The following is a 16,444-nucleotide window of genomic DNA, read 5'->3' as shown; positions in this document are numbered from 1 at the left end:
GTTATCAGATTTTGGTGATCTTTAAGTAGACAAGTCAAAATTTCAAAAACCCCTGTTATGGTGTTGGGTACCTGGCCTTCTCTGATGTAATCAGAGTTAGATTTGATTCAGTGATTTTATAAAAACAGCTAGGAAGCACAATTTAGCAGTGGTTTGCAGAGAAAAAGAAATATGCTGGCAAAAAAATCCAATTGAGTGATTAAACAGCTCTTCATTTTCTGGCTTTATTTTTATGCTAACAAATTTGTTCTCTGAAAAGTGTCCACAAAGCCAAGTATCTGATTAACATCTTTGTAGGGATGGTTTTTCACCTATTACTAAATTAAACTTGCTTCATTGGAAAGGCAGCAAGATGCATCCTCATTTCAATATCTACTGAAATAATACAGGTTGACACCAGGAAACATTAACGCCACTGCATCCTTGCTGCTTTCTCATGTGGAAGTCTGTTTAATGTGAAAACAAGGTGATATCTAATTAGCACACAGGTAAGGAATTAAGAAAATCTTTATTTAAGGGTGAAGATGTTTCTCACAAAATCGTTGCCCCAATGCATCATTGAAATTCAAGCTGGAAAGATGATTTTAATATATCACTTGTACATTTTGTATTGCTCTTCTGGTGACAATGTAGTTTGTTTTTGTCAATTACCATTTTAATAATAGGGTAAAGAAAATTAAGTGGATTTTTGAAAGAAAACAATACTGTCAATATACTATTAAAACAAATTAAAATGGTAAAAGTTATTGTACTTTAAGTAAAAATAAAAGAGCAAAAATATCAATCCCAGTTTTGGATTACTTTAATTAACAAAAAAAAATGCATATAGCAGAGGATAGTTTCAATCTGCCTACCTCTGGGTTAAGGGGCCCAGCATGCTTCCATTGCAGTACTCTGCTGCACATGTAAGTGCAAGAGAACCTGAAGCACTCACTCATCATGGGAAAGTACCAATGCGTTTCTTCATTGGTTGATGGAAGAAACATCTTACAAAAACTCTCCAGATTATTGACTTTTTAAAGTTTTCTAGGAAACGTTCTAGATGAATGCTTATTAGCCTTTGTCAGTATGTACTTTTGCAAAGTGTCTCTGTGGTGCAATCGGTTAGTGTGTTTGGTTATTAACCAAAGGGTTGGTGGTTCAATCCCACCCAGGGATGTTATTGACCTTGTCATCAGATTTTGGTGATCTTTAAGTAGACAAGTCAAAATTTCAAACCCCCTCTTATGGTGTAGGGTACCTGGCCTACTCTGATGTAATCAGAGTTAGATTTGATTAAGTGATTTTATCAAAAAACAGCTAGGAAGCACAATTTAGCAGTGGTTTGCAGAGAAAATGAAATATGCTGGCAGAAAAATCCAATTGAGTGATTAAACAGCTCTTCATTTTCTGGCTTTATTTTTATGCTAACTAATTTGTTCTCTGAAAAGTGTCCACAAAGCCAAGTATCGGATTAACATCTTTGTAGGGATGGTTTTTCACCTATTACTAAATTAAACTTGCTTCATTGGAAAGGCAGCAAGATGCATCCTCATTTCAATATCTACTGAAATAATACAGGTTGACACCAGGAAACATTAACGCCACTGCATCCTTGCTGCTTTCTCATGTGGAAGTCTGTTTAATGTGAAAACAAGGTGATATCTAATTAGCACACAGGTAAGGAATTAAGAAAATCTTTATTTAAGGGTAAGATGTTTCTCACAAAATCGTTGCCCCAATGCATCATTGAGATTCAAGCTGGAAAGATGATTTTAATATATCATTTGTACATTTTGTATTGCTCTTCTGGTGACAATGTAGTTTGTTTTTGTCAATTACCATTTTAATAATCGGGTAAAGAAAATTAATTGGATTTTTGAAAGAAAACAATACTGTCAATATACTATTAAAACAAATTAAAATGGTAAAAGTTATTGTACTTTAAGTAAAAATAAAAGAGCAAAAATATCAATCCCAGTTTTGGATTACTTTAATTAACAAAAAAAAATGCATATAGCAGAGGATAGTTTCAATCTGCCTACCTCTGGGTTATGGACCCAGCATGCTTCCATTACAGTACTCTGCTGCACATGTAAGTGCAAGAGATCCTGAAGCACTCACTCATCATGGGAAAGTACCAATGTGTTTCTTCATTGGTTGATGGAAGAAACATCTTACAAAAACTCTCCACATTATTGACTTTTTAAAATGTTTCTAGGAATCGTTCTAGATGAATGCTTATTAGCCTTTGTCAGTATGGAATTTTGCAAAGTGTTGCTGTGGCGCAATCAGTTACTGTGTAAGGCTATTAACCAAAAGGTTGGTGGTTCAATCCCACCCAGGGACGTAATTGACCTTGTTATCAGATTTTGGTGATATTTATGTAGACAAGTCAAAATTTCAAACCCCCTCTTATGGTGTAGGGTACCTGGCCTTCTCTGATGTAATCAGAGTTAGATTTGATTCAGTGATTTTATAAAAACAGCTAGGAAGCACAATTTAGCAGTGGGTTGCAGAGAAAAAGAAATATGCTGGCAAAAAAATCCAATTGAGTGATTAAACAGCTCTTCATTTTCTGGCTTTATTTTTATGCTAACAAATTTGTTCTCTGAAAAGTGTCCACAAAGCCAAGTTTCTGATTAACACCTTTGTAGGGATGGTTTTTCACCTATTACTAAATTAAACTTGCTTCATTGGAAAGGCAGCAAGATGCATCCTCATTTGAATATCTACTGAAATAATACAGGTTGACACCAGGAAACATTAACGCCACTGCATCCTTGCTGCTTTCTCATGTGGAAGTCTGTTTAATGTGAAAACAAGGTGATATCTAATTAGCACACAGGTAAGGAATTAAGAAAATCTTTATTTAAGGGTGAAGATGTTTCTCACAAAATCGTTGCCCCAATGCATCATTGAAATTCAAGCTGGAAAGATGATTTTAATATATCACTTGTACATTTTGTATTGCTCTTCTGGTGACAATGTAGTTTGTTTTTGTCAATTACCATTTTAATAATCGGGTAAAGAAAATTAAGTGGATTTTTGAAAGAAAACAATACTGTCAATATACTATTAAAACAAATGAAAATGGTAAAAGTTATTGTACTTTAAGTAAAAATAAAAGAGCAAAAATATCAATCCCAGTTTTGGATTACTTTAATTAACAAAAAAAAAACGCATATAGCAGAGGATAGTTTCAATCTGCCTACCTCTGGGCTATGGACCCAGCATGCTTCCATTACAGTACTCTGCTGCACATGTAATTGCAAGAGATCCTGAAGTACTCACTCATCATGGGAAAGTACCAATGTGTTTCTTCATTGGTTGATGGAAGAAACATCTTACAAAAACTCTCCAGATTATTGACTACTTAAAGTTTTTCTAGGAAACGTTCTAGATGAATGCTTATTAGCCTTTGTCAGTATGTACTTTTGCAAAGTGTCGCTGTGGCGCAATCAGTTAGTGTGTACGGCTATTAACCTAAAGGTTGGTGGTTCAATCCCACCCAGGGATGTAATTGACCTTGTTATCAGATTTTGGTGATCTTTAAGTAGACAAGTCAAAATTTCAAAAACCCCTGTTATGGTGTAGGGTACCTGGCCTTCTCTGATGTAATCAGAGTTAGATTTGATTCAGTGATTTTATAAAAACAGCTAGGAAGCACAATTTAGCAGTGGTTTGCAGAGAAAAAGAAATATGCTGGCAAAAAAATCCAATTGAGTGATTAAACAGCTCTTCATTTTCTGCCTTTATTTTTATGCTAACAAATTTGTTCTCTGAAAAGTGTCCACAAAGCCAAGTATCTGATTAACATCTTTGTAGGGATGGTTTTTCACCTATTACTAAATTAAACTTGCTTCATTGGAAAGGCAGCAAGATGCATCCTCATTTCAATATCTACTGAAATAATACAGGTTGACACCAGGAAACATTAACGCCACTGCATCCTTGCTGCTTTCTCATGTGGAAGTCTGTTTAATGTGAAAACAAGGTGATATCTAATTAGCACACAGGTAAGGAATTAAGAAAATCTTTATTTAAGGGTGAAGATGTTTCTCACAAAATCGTTGCCCCAATGCATCATTGAAATTCAAGCTGGAAAGATGATTTTAATATATCACTTGTACATTTTGTATTGCTCTTCTGGTGACAATGTAGTTTGTTTTTGTCAATTACCATTTTAATAATAGGGTAAAGAAAATTAAGTGGATTTTTGAAAGAAAACAATACTGTCAATATACTATTAAAACAAATTAAAATGGTAAAAGTTATTGTACTTTAAGTAAAAATAAAAGAGCAAAAATATCAATCCCAGTTTTGGATTACTTTAATTAACAAAAAAAAAATGCATATAGCAGAGGATAGTTTCAATCTGCCTACCTCTGGGTTAAGGGGCCCAGCATGCTTCCATTGCAGTACTCTGCTGCACATGTAAATGCAAGAGATCCTGAAGCACTCACTCATCATGGGAAAGTACCAATGCGTTTCTTCATTGGTTGATGGAAGAAACATCTTACAAAAACTCTCCAGATTATTGACTTTTTAAAGTTTTCTAGGAAACGTTCTAGATGAATGCTTATTAGCCTTTGTCAGTATGTACTTTTGCAAAGTGTCTCTGTGGTGCAATCGGTTAGTGTGTTTGGTTATTAACCAAAGGGTTGGTGGTTCAATCCCACCCAGGGATGTTATTGACCTTGTCATCAGATTTTGGTGATCTTTAAGTAGACAAGTCAAAATTTCAAACCCCCTCTTATGGTGTAGGGTACCTGGCCTACTCTGATGTAATCAGAGTTAGATTTGATTAAGTGATTTTATCAAAAAACAGCTAGGAAGCACAATTTAGCAGTGGTTTGCAGAGAAAATGAAATATGCTGGCAGAAAAATCCAATTGAGTGATTAAACAGCTCTTCATTTTCTGGCTTTATTTTTATGCTAACTAATTTGTTCTCTAAAAAGTGTCCACAAAGCCAAGTATCGGATTAACATCTTTGTAGGGATGGTTTTTCACCTATTACTAAATTAAACTTGCTTCATTGGAAAGGCAGCAAGATGCATCCTCATTTCAATATCTACTGAAATAATACAGGTTGACACCAGGAAACATTAATGCCACTGCATCCTTGCTGCTTTCTCATGTGGAAGTCTGTTTAATGTGAAAACAAGGTGATATCTAATTAGCACACAGGTAAGGAATTAAGAAAATCTTTATTTAAGGGTAAGATGTTTCTCACAAAATCGTTGCCCCAATGCATCATTGAAATTCAAGCTGGAAAGATGATTTTAATATATCACTTGTACATTTTGTATTGCTCTTCTGATGACAATGTAGTTTGTTTTTGTCAATTACCATTTTAATAATCGGGTAAAGAAAATTAAGTGGATTTTTGAAAGAAAACAATACTGTCAATATACTATTAAAACAAATTAAAATGGTAAAAGTTATTGTACTTTAAGTAAAAATAAAAGAGCAAAAATATCAATACCAGTTTTGGATTACTTTAATTAACAAAAAAAAATGCATATAGCAGAGGATAGTTTCAATCTGCCTACCTCTGGGTTATGGACCCAGCATGCTTCCATTACAGTCCTCTGCTGCACATGTAAGTGCAAGAGATCCTGAAGCACTCACTCATCATGGGAAAGTACCAATGTGTTTCTTCATTGGTTGATGGAAGAAACATCTTACAAAAACTCTCCACATTATTGACTTTTTAAAATGTTTCTAGGAATCGTTCTAGATGAATGCTTATTAGCCTTTGTCAGTATGGACTTTTGCAAAGTGTTGCTGTGGCGCAATCAGTTACTGTGTAAGGCTATTAACCAAAAGGTTGGTGGTTCAATCCCACCCAGGGATGTAATTGACCTTGTTATCAGATTTTGGTGATCTTTATGTAGACAAGTCAAAATTTCGAAAACCCCTGTTATGGTGTAGGGTACCTGGCCTTCTCTGATGTAATCAGAGTTAGATTTGATTCAGTGATTTTATAAAAACAGCTAGGAAGCACAATTTAGCAGTGGGTTGCAGAGAAAAAGAAATATGCTGGCAAAAAAATCCAATTGAGTGATTAAACAGCTCTTCATTTTCTGGCTTTATTTTTATGCTAACAAATTTGTTCTCTGAAAAGTGTCCACAAAGCCAAGTATCTGATTAACATCTTTGTAGGGATGGTTTTTCACCTATTACTAAATTAAACTTGCTTCATTGGAAAGGCAGCAAGATGCATCCTCATTTCAATATCTACTGAAATAATACAGGTTGACACCAGGAAACATTAACGCCACTGCATCCTTGCTGCTTTCTCATGTGGAAGTCTGTTTAATGTGAAAACAAGGTGATATCTAATTAGCACACAGGTAAGGAATTAAGAAAATCTTTATTTAAGGGTGAAGAGGTTTCTCACAAAATCGTTGCCCCAATGCATCATTGAAATTCAAGCTGGAAAGATGATTTTAATATATCATTTGTACATTTTGTATTGCTCTTCTGGTGACAATGTAGTTTGTTTTTGTCAATTACCATTTTAATAATCGGGTAAAGAAAATTAATTGGATTTTTGAAAGAAAACAATACTGTCAATATACTATTAAAACAAATTAAAATGGTAAAAGTTATTGTACTTTAAGTAAAAATAAAAGAGCAAAAATATCAATCCCAGTTTTGGATTACTTTAATTAACAAAAAAAATGCATACAGCAGAGGATAGTTTCAATCTGCCTACCTCTGGGTTATGGACCCAGCATGCTTCCATTACAGTACTCTGCTGCACATGTAAGTGCAAGAGATCCTGAAGCACTCACTCATCATGGGAAAGTACCAATGTGTTTCTTCATTGGTTGATGGAAGAAACATCTTACAAAAACTCTCCAGATTATTGACTATTTAAAGTTTTTCTAGGAAACGTTCTAGATGAATGCTTATTAGCCTTTGTCAGTATGTACTTTTGCAAAGTGTCGCTGTGGCGCAATCAGTTAGTGTGTACGGCTATTAACCAAAAGGTTGGTGGTTCAATCCCACCCAGGGATGTAATTGACCTTGTTATCAGATTTTGGTGATCTTTAAGTAGACAAGTCAAAATTTCAAAAACCCCTGTTATGGTGTAGGGTACCTGGCCTTCTCTGATGTAATCAGAGTTAGATTTGATTCAGTGATTTTATAAAAACAGCTAGGAAGCACAATTTAGCAGTGGTTTGCAGAGAAAAAGAAATATGCTGGCAAAAAAATCCAATTGAGTGATTAAACAGCTCTTCATTTTCTGGCTTTATTTTTATGCTAACAAATTTGTTCTCTGAAAAGTGTCCACAAAGCCAAGTATCTGATTAACATCTTTGTAGGGATGGTTTTTCACCTATTACTAAATTAAACTTGCTTCATTGGAAAGGCAGCAAGATGCATCCTCATTTCAATATCTACTGAAATAATACAGGTTGACACCAGGAAACATTAACGCCACTGCATCCTTGCTGCTTTCTCATGTGGAAGTCTGTTTAATGTGAAAACAAGGTGATATCTAATTAGCACACAGGTAAGGAATTAAGAAAATCTTTATTTAAGGGTAAGATGTTTCTCACAAAATCGTTGCCCCAATGCATCATTGAAATTCAAGCTGGAAAGATGATTTTAATATATCACTTGTACATTTTGTATTGCTCTTCTGGTGACAATGTAGTTTGTTTTTGTCAATTACCATTTTAATAATCGGGTAAAGAAAATTAAGTGGATTTTTGAAAGAAAACAATACTGTCAATATACTATTAAAACAAATTAAAATGGTAAAAGTTATTGTACTTTAAGTAAAAATAAAAGAGCAAAAATATCAATACCAGTTTTGGATTACTTTAATTAACAAAAAAAAAATGCATATAGCAGAGGATAGTTTCAATCTGCCTACCTCTGGGTTATGGACCCAGCATGCTTCCATTACAGTCCTCTGCTGCACATGTAAGTGCAAGAGATCCTGAAGCACTCACTCATCATGGGAAAGTACCAATGTGTTTCTTCATTGGTTGATGGAAGAAACATCTTACAAAAACTCTCCACATTATTGACTTTTTAAAATGTTTCTAGGAATCGTTCTAGATGAATGCTTATTAGCCTTTGTCAGTATGGACTTTTGCAAAGTGTTGCTGTGGCGCAATCAGTTACTGTGTAAGGCTATTAACCAAAAGGTTGGTGGTTCAATCCCACCCAGGGATGTAATTGACCTTGTTATCCGATTTTGGTGATCTTTATGTAGACAAGTCAAAATTTCGAAAACCCCTGTTATGGTGTAGGGTACCTGGCCTTCTCTGATGTAATCAGAGTTAGATTTGATTCAGTGATTTTATAAAAACAGCTAGGAAGCACAATTTAGCAGTGGGTTGCAGAGAAAAAGAAATATGCTGGCAAAAAAATCCAATTGAGTGATTAAATAGCTCTTCATTTTCTGGCTTTATTTTTATGCTAACAAATTTGTTCTCTGAAAAGTGTCCACAAAGCCAAGTATCTGATTAACATCTTTGTAGGGATGGTTTTTCACCTATTACTAAATTAAACTTGCTTCATTGGAAAGGCAGCAAGATGCATCCTCATTTCAATATCTACTGAAATAATACAGGTTGACACCAGGAAACATTAACGCCACTGCATCCTTGCTGCTTTCTCATGTGGAAGTCTGTTTAATGTGAAAACAAGGTGATATCTAATTAGCACACAGGTAAGGAATTAAGAAAATCTTTATTTAAGGGTGAAGATGTTTCTCACAAAATCGTTGCCCCAATGCATCATTGAAATTCAAGCTGGAAAGATGATTTTAATATATCATTTGTACATTTTGTATTGCTCTTCTGGTGACAATGTAGTTTGTTTTTGTCAATTACCATTTTAATAATCGGGTAAAGAAAATTAATTGGATTTTTGAAAGAAAACAATACTGTCAATATACTATTAAAACAAATTAAAATGGTAAAAGTTATTGTACTTTAAGTAAAAATAAAAGAGCAAAAATATCAATCCCAGTTTTGGATTACTTTAATTAACAAAAAAAAATGCATATAGCAGAGGATAGTTTCAATCTGCCTACCTCTGGGTTATGGACCCAGCATGCTTCCATTACAGTACTCTGCTGCACATGTAAGTGCAAGAGATCCTGAAGCACTCACTCATCATGGGAAAGTACCAATATGTTTCTTCATTGGTTGATGGAAGAAACATCTTACAAAAACTCTCCACATTATTGACTTTTTAAAATGTTTCTAGGAATCGTTCTAGATGAATGCTTATTAGCCTTTGTCAGTAAGGACTTTTGCAAAGTGTTGCTGTGGCGCAATCAGTTACTGTGTAAGGCTATTAACCAAAAGGTTGGTGGTTCAATCCCACCCAGGGACGTAATTGACCTTGTTATCAGATTTTGGTGATCTTTATGTAGACAAGTCAAAATTTCAAACCCCCTCTTATGGTGTAGGGTACCTGGCCTTCTCTGATGTAATCAGAGTTAGATTTGATTCAGTGATTTTATAAAAACAGCTAGGAAGCACAATTTAGCAGTGGGTTGCAGAGAAAAAGAAATATGCTGGCAAAAAAATCAAATTGAGTGATTAAACAGCTCTTCATTTTCTGGCTTTATTTTTATGCTAACAAATTTGTTCTCTGAAAAGTGTCCACAAAGCCAAGTTTCTGATTAACACCTTTGTAGGGATGGTTTTTCACCTATTACTAAATTAAACTTGCTTCATTGGAAAGGCAGCAAGATGCATCCTCATTTGAATATCTACTGAAATAATACAGGTTGACACCAGGAAACATTAACGCCACTGCATCCTTGCTGCTTTCTCATGTGGAAGTCTGTTTAATGTGAAAACAAGGTGATATCTAATTAGCACACAGGTAAGGAATTAAGAAAATCTTTATTTAAGGGTGAAGATGTTTCTCACAAAATCGTTGCCCCAATGCATCATTGAAATTCAAGCTGGAAAGATGATTTTAATATATCACTTGTACATTTTGTATTGCTCTTCTGGTGACAATGTAGTTTGTTTTTGTCAATTACCATTTTAATAATCGGGTAAAGAAAATTAAGTGGATTTTTGAAAGAAAACAATACTGTCAATATACTATTAAAACAAATGAAAATGGTAAAAGTTATTGTACTTTAAGTAAAAATAAAAGAGCAAAAATATCAATCCCAGTTTTGGATTACTTTAATTAACAAAAAAAAACGCATATAGCAGAGGATAGTTTCAATCTGCCTACCTCTGGGCTATGGACCCAGCATGCTTCCATTACAGTACTCTGCTGCACATGCAATTGCAAGAGATCCTGAAGTACTCACTCATCATGGGAAAGTACCAATGTGTTTCTTCATTGGTTGATGGAAGAAACATCTTACAAAAACTCTCCAGATTATTGACTATTTAAAGTTTTTCTAGGAAACGTTCTAGATGAATGCTTATTAGCCTTTGTCAGTATGTACTTTTGCAAAGTGTCGCTGTGGCGCAATCAGTTAGTGTGTACGGCTATTAACCAAAAGGTTGGTGGTTCAATCCCACCCAGGGATGTAATTGACCTTGTTATCAGATTTTGGTGATCTTTAAGTAGACAAGTCAAAATTTCAAAAACCCCTGTTATGGTGTAGGGTACCTGGCCTTCTCTGATGTAATCAGAGTTAGATTTGATTCAGTGATTTTATAAAAACAGCTAGGAAGCACAATTTAGCAGTGGTTTGCAGAGAAAAAGAAATATGCTGGCAAAAAAATCCAATTGAGTGATTAAACAGCTCTTCATTTTCTGGCTTTATTTATATGCTAACAAATTTGTTCTCTGAAAAGTGTCCACAAAGCCAAGTATCTGATTAACATCTTTGTAGGGATGGTTTTTCACCTATTACTAAATTAAACTTGCTTCATTGGAAAGGCAGCAAGATGCATCCTCATTTCAATATCTACTGAAATAATACAGGTTGACACCAGGAAACATTAACGCCACTGCATCCTTGCTGCTTTCTCATGTGGAAGTCTGTTTAATGTGAAAACAAGGTGATATCTAATTAGCACACAGGTAAGGAATTAAGAAAATCTTTATTTAAGGGTGAAGATGTTTCTCACAAAATCGTTGCCCCAATGCATCATTGAAATTCAAGCTGGAAAGATGATTTTAATATATCACTTGTACATTTTGTATTGCTCTTCTGGTGACAATGTAGTTTGTTTTTGTCAATTACCATTTTAATAATAGGGTAAAGAAAATTAAGTGGATTTTTGAAAGAAAACAATACTGTCAATATACTATTAAAACAAATTAAAATGGTAAAAGTTATTGTACTTTAAGTAAAAATAAAAGAGCAAAAATATCAATCCCAGTTTTGGATTACTTTAATTAACAAAAAAAAAATGCATATAGCAGAGGATAGTTTCAATCTGCCTACCTCTGGGTTAAGGGGCCCAGCATGCTTCCATTGCAGTACTCTGCTGCACATGTAAGTGCAAGAGATCCTGAAGCACTCACTCATCATGGGAAAGTACCAATGCGTTTCTTCATTGGTTGATGGAAGAAACATCTTACAAAAACTCTCCAGATTATTGACTTTTTAAAGTTTTCTAGGAAACGTTCTAGATGAATGCTTATTAGCCTTTGTCAGTATGTACTTTTGCAAAGTGTCTCTGTGGTGTAATCGGTTAGTGTGTTTGGTTATTAACCAAAGGGTTGGTGGTTCAATCCCACCCAGGGATGTTATTGACCTTGTCATCAGATTTTGGTGATCTTTAAGTAGACAAGTCAAAATTTCAAACCCCCTCTTATGGTGTAGGGTACCTGGCCTACTCTGATGTAATCAGAGTTAGATTTGATTAAGTGATTTTATCAAAAAACAGCTAGGAAGCACAATTTAGCAGTGGTTTGCAGAGAAAATGAAATATGCTGGCAGAAAAATCCAATTGAGTGATTAAACAGCTCTTCATTTTCTGGCTTTATTTTTATGCTAACTAATTTGTTCTCTGAAAAGTGTCCACAAAGCCAAGTATCGGATTAACATCTTTGTAGGGATGGTTTTTCACCTATTACTAAATTAAACTTGCTTCATTGGAAAGGCAGCAAGATGCATCCTCATTTCAATATCTACTGAAATAATACAGGTTGACACCAGGAAACATTAACGCCACTGCATCCTTGCTGCTTTCTCATGTGGAAGTCTGTTTAATGTGAAAACAAGGTGATATCTAATTAGCACACAGGTAAGGAATTAAGAAAATCTTTATTTAAGGGTAAGATGTTTCTCACAAAATCGTTGCCCCAATGCATCATTGAAATTCAAGCTGGAAAGATGATTTTAATATATCACTTGTACATTTTGTATTGCTCTTCTGGTGACAATGTAGTTTGTTTTTGTCAATTACCATTTTAATAATCGGGTAAAGAAAATTAAGTGGATTTTTGAAAGAAAACAATACTGTCTATATACTATTAAAACAAATTAAAAAGGTAAAAGTTATTGTACTTTAAGTAAAATAAAAAGAGCAAAAATATCAATCCCAGTTTTGGATTACTTTAATTAACAAAAAAAATGCATATAGCAGAGGATAATTTCAATCTGCCTACCTCTGGGTTATGGACCCAGCATGCTTCCATTACAGTACTCTGCTGCACATGTAAGTGCAAGAGATCCTGAAGCACTCACTCATCATGGGAAAGTACCAATGTGTTTCTTCATTGGTTGATGGAAGAAACATCTTACAAAAACTCTCCAGATTATTGACTATTTAAAGTTTTTCTAGGAAACGTTCTAGATGAATGCTTATTAGCCTTTGTCAGTATGTACTTTCACAAAGTGTCGCTGTAGCGCAATCAGTTAGTGTGTACGGCTATTAACCAAAAAGTTGGTGGTTCAATCCCACCCAGGGACGTAATTGACCTTGTGATCAGATTTTGGTGATATTTAAGTAGACAAGTCAAAATTTCAAACCCTCTCTTATGGTGTAGGGTACCTGGCCTACTCTGATGTAATCAGTTAGATTTGATTAAGTGATTTTATGAAAAAAAACAGCTAGGAAGCACAATTTAGCAGTGGGTTGCAGAGAAAAAGAAATATGCTGGCAGAAAAATCCAATTGAGTGATTAAACAGCTCTTCATTTTCTGGCTTTATTTTTATGCTAACAAATTTGTTCTCTGAAAAGAGTCCACAAAGCCAAGTATCTGATTAACACCTTTGTAGGGATGGTTTTTCACCTATTACTAAATTAAACATGCTTCATTGGAAAGGCAGCAATATGCATCCTCATTTCAATATCTACTGAAATAATACAGGTTGACACCAGGAAACATTAACGCCACTGCATCCTTGCTGCTTTCTCATGTGGAAGTCTGTTTAATGTGAAAACAAGGTGATATCTAATTAGCACACAGGTAAGGAATTAAGAAAATCTTTATTTAAGGGTGAAGAGGTTTCTCACAAAATCGTTGCCCCAATGCATCATTGAAATTCAAGCTGGAAAGATGATTTTAATATATCACTTGTACATTTTGTATTGCTCTTCTGGTGACAATGTAGTTTGTTTTTGTCAATTACCATTTTAATAATCGGGTAAAGAAAATTAAGTGGATTTTTGAAAGAAAACAATACTGTCAATATACTATTAAAACAAATGAAAATGGTAAAAGTTATTGTACTTTAAGTAAAAATAAAAGAGCAAAAATATCAATCCCAGTTTTGGATTACTTTAATTAACAAAAAAAAACGCATATAGCAGAGGATAGTTTCAATCTGCCTACCTCTGGGCTATGGACCCAGCATGCTTCCATTACAGTACTCTGCTGCACATGTAATTGCAAGAGATCCTGAAGTACTCACTCATCATGGGAAAGTACCAATGTGTTTCTTCATTGGTTGATGGAAGAAACATCTTACAAAAACTCTCCAGATTATTGACTATTTAAAGTTTTTCTAGGAAACGTTCTAGATGAATGCTAATTAGCCTTTGTCAGTATGTACTTTTGCAAAGTGTCGCTGTGGCGCAATCAGTTAGTGTGTACGGCTATTAACCAAAAGGTTGGTGGTTCAATCCCACCCAGGGATGTAATTGACCTTGTTATCAGATTTTGGTGATCTTTAAGTAGACAAGTCAAAATTTCAAAAACCCCTGTTATGGTGTAGGGTACCTGGCCTTCTCTGATGTAATCAGAGTTAGATTTGATTCAGTGATTTTATAAAAACAGCTAGGAAGCACAATTTAGCAGTGGTTTGCAGAGAAAAAGAAATATGCTGGCAAAAAAATCCAATTGAGTGATTAAACAGCTCTTCATTTTCTGGCTTTATTTATATGCTAACAAATTTGTTCTCTGAAAAGTGTCCACAAAGCCAAGTATCTGATTAACATCTTTGTAGGGATGGTTTTTCACCTATTACTAAATTAAACTTGCTTCATTGGAAAGGCAGCAAGATGCATCCTCATTTCAATATCTACTGAAATAATACAGGTTGACACCAGGAAACATTAACGCCACTGCATCCTTGCTGCTTTCTCATGTGGAAGTCTGTTTAATGTGAAAACAAGGTGATATCTAATTAGCACACAGGTAAGGAATTAAGAAAATCTTTATTTAAGGGTGAAGATGTTTCTCACAAAATCGTTGCCCCAATGCATCATTGAAATTCAAGCTGGAAAGATGATTTTAATATATCACTTGTACATTTTGTATTGCTCTTCTGGTGACAATGTAGTTTGTTTTTGTCAATTACCATTTTAATAATAGGGTAAAGAAAATTAAGTGGATTTTTGAAAGAAAACAATACTGTCAATATACTATTAAAACAAATTAAAATGGTAAAAGTTATTGTACTTTAAGTAAAAATAAAAGAGCAAAAATATCAATCCCAGTTTTGGATTACTTTAATTAACAAAAAAAAAATGCATATAGCAGAGGATAGTTTCAATCTGCCTACCTCTGGGTTAAGGGGCCCAGCATGCTTCCATTGCAGTACTCTGCTGCACATGTAAGTGCAAGAGATCCTGAAGCACTCACTCATCATGGGAAAGTACCAATGCGTTTCTTCATTGGTTGATGGAAGAAACATCTTACAAAAACTCTCCAGATTATTGACTTTTTAAAGTTTTCTAGGAAACGTTCTAGATGAATGCTTATTAGCCTTTGTCAGTATGTACTTTTGCAAAGTGTCTCTGTGGTGTAATCGGTTAGTGTGTTTGGTTATTAACCAAAGGGTTGGTGGTTCAATCCCACCCAGGGATGTTATTGACCTTGTCATCAGATTTTGGTGATCTTTAAGTAGACAAGTCAAAATTTCAAACCCCCTCTTATGGTGTAGGGTACCTGGCCTACTCTGATGTAATCAGAGTTAGATTTGATTAAGTGATTTTATCAAAAAACAGCTAGGAAGCACAATTTAGCAGTGGTTTGCAGAGAAAATGAAATATGCTGGCAGAAAAATCCAATTGAGTGATTAAACAGCTCTTCATTTTCTGGCTTTATTTTTATGCTAACTAATTTGTTCTCTGAAAAGTGTCCACAAAGCCAAGTATCGGATTAACATCTTTGTAGGGATGGTTTTTCACCTATTACTAAATTAAACTTGCTTCATTGGAAAGGCAGCAAGATGCATCCTCATTTCAATATCTACTGAAATAATACAGGTTGACACCAGGAAACATTAACGCCACTGCATCCTTGCTGCTTTCTCATGTGGAAGTCTGTTTAATGTGAAAACAAGGTGATATCTAATTAGCACACAGGTAAGGAATTAAGAAAATCTTTATTTAAGGGTAAGATGTTTCTCACAAAATCGTTGCCCCAATGCATCATTGAAATTCAAGCTGGAAAGATGATTTTAATATATCACTTGTACATTTTGTATTGCTCTTCTGGTGACAATGTAGTTTGTTTTTGTCAATTACCATTTTAATAATCGGGTAAAGAAAATTAAGTGGATTTTTGAAAGAAAACAATACTGTCTATATACTATTAAAACAAATTAAAAAGGTAAAAGTTATTGTACTTTAAGTAAAATAAAAAGAGCAAAAATATCAATCCCAGTTTTGGATTACTTTAATTAACAAAAAAAATGCATATAGCAGAGGATAATTTCAATCTGCCTACCTCTGGGTTATGGACCCAGCATGCTTCCATTACAGTACTCTGCTGCACATGTAAGTGCAAGAGATCCTGAAGCACTCACTCATCATGGGAAAGTACCAATGTGTTTCTTCATTGGTTGATGGAAGAAACATCTTACAAAAACTCTCCAGATTATTGACTATTTAAAGTTTTTCTAGGAAACGTTCTAGATGAATGCTTATTAGCCTTTGTCAGTATGTACTTTCACAAAGTGTCGCTGTAGCGCAATCAGTTAGTGTGTACGGCTATTAACCAAAAAGTTGGTGGTTCAATCCCACCCAGGGACGTAATTGACCTTGTGATCAGATTTTGGTGATATTTAAGTAGACAAGTCAAAATTTCAAACCCTCTCTTATGGTGTA

Source organism: Pseudophryne corroboree, unplaced genomic scaffold, assembly GCF_028390025.1.
Source record: "Pseudophryne corroboree isolate aPseCor3 unplaced genomic scaffold, aPseCor3.hap2 scaffold_271, whole genome shotgun sequence".
Taxonomy (NCBI): Eukaryota; Metazoa; Chordata; class Amphibia; order Anura; family Myobatrachidae; genus Pseudophryne; species Pseudophryne corroboree.
Note: the sequence above shows the minus strand (reverse complement) of the source record.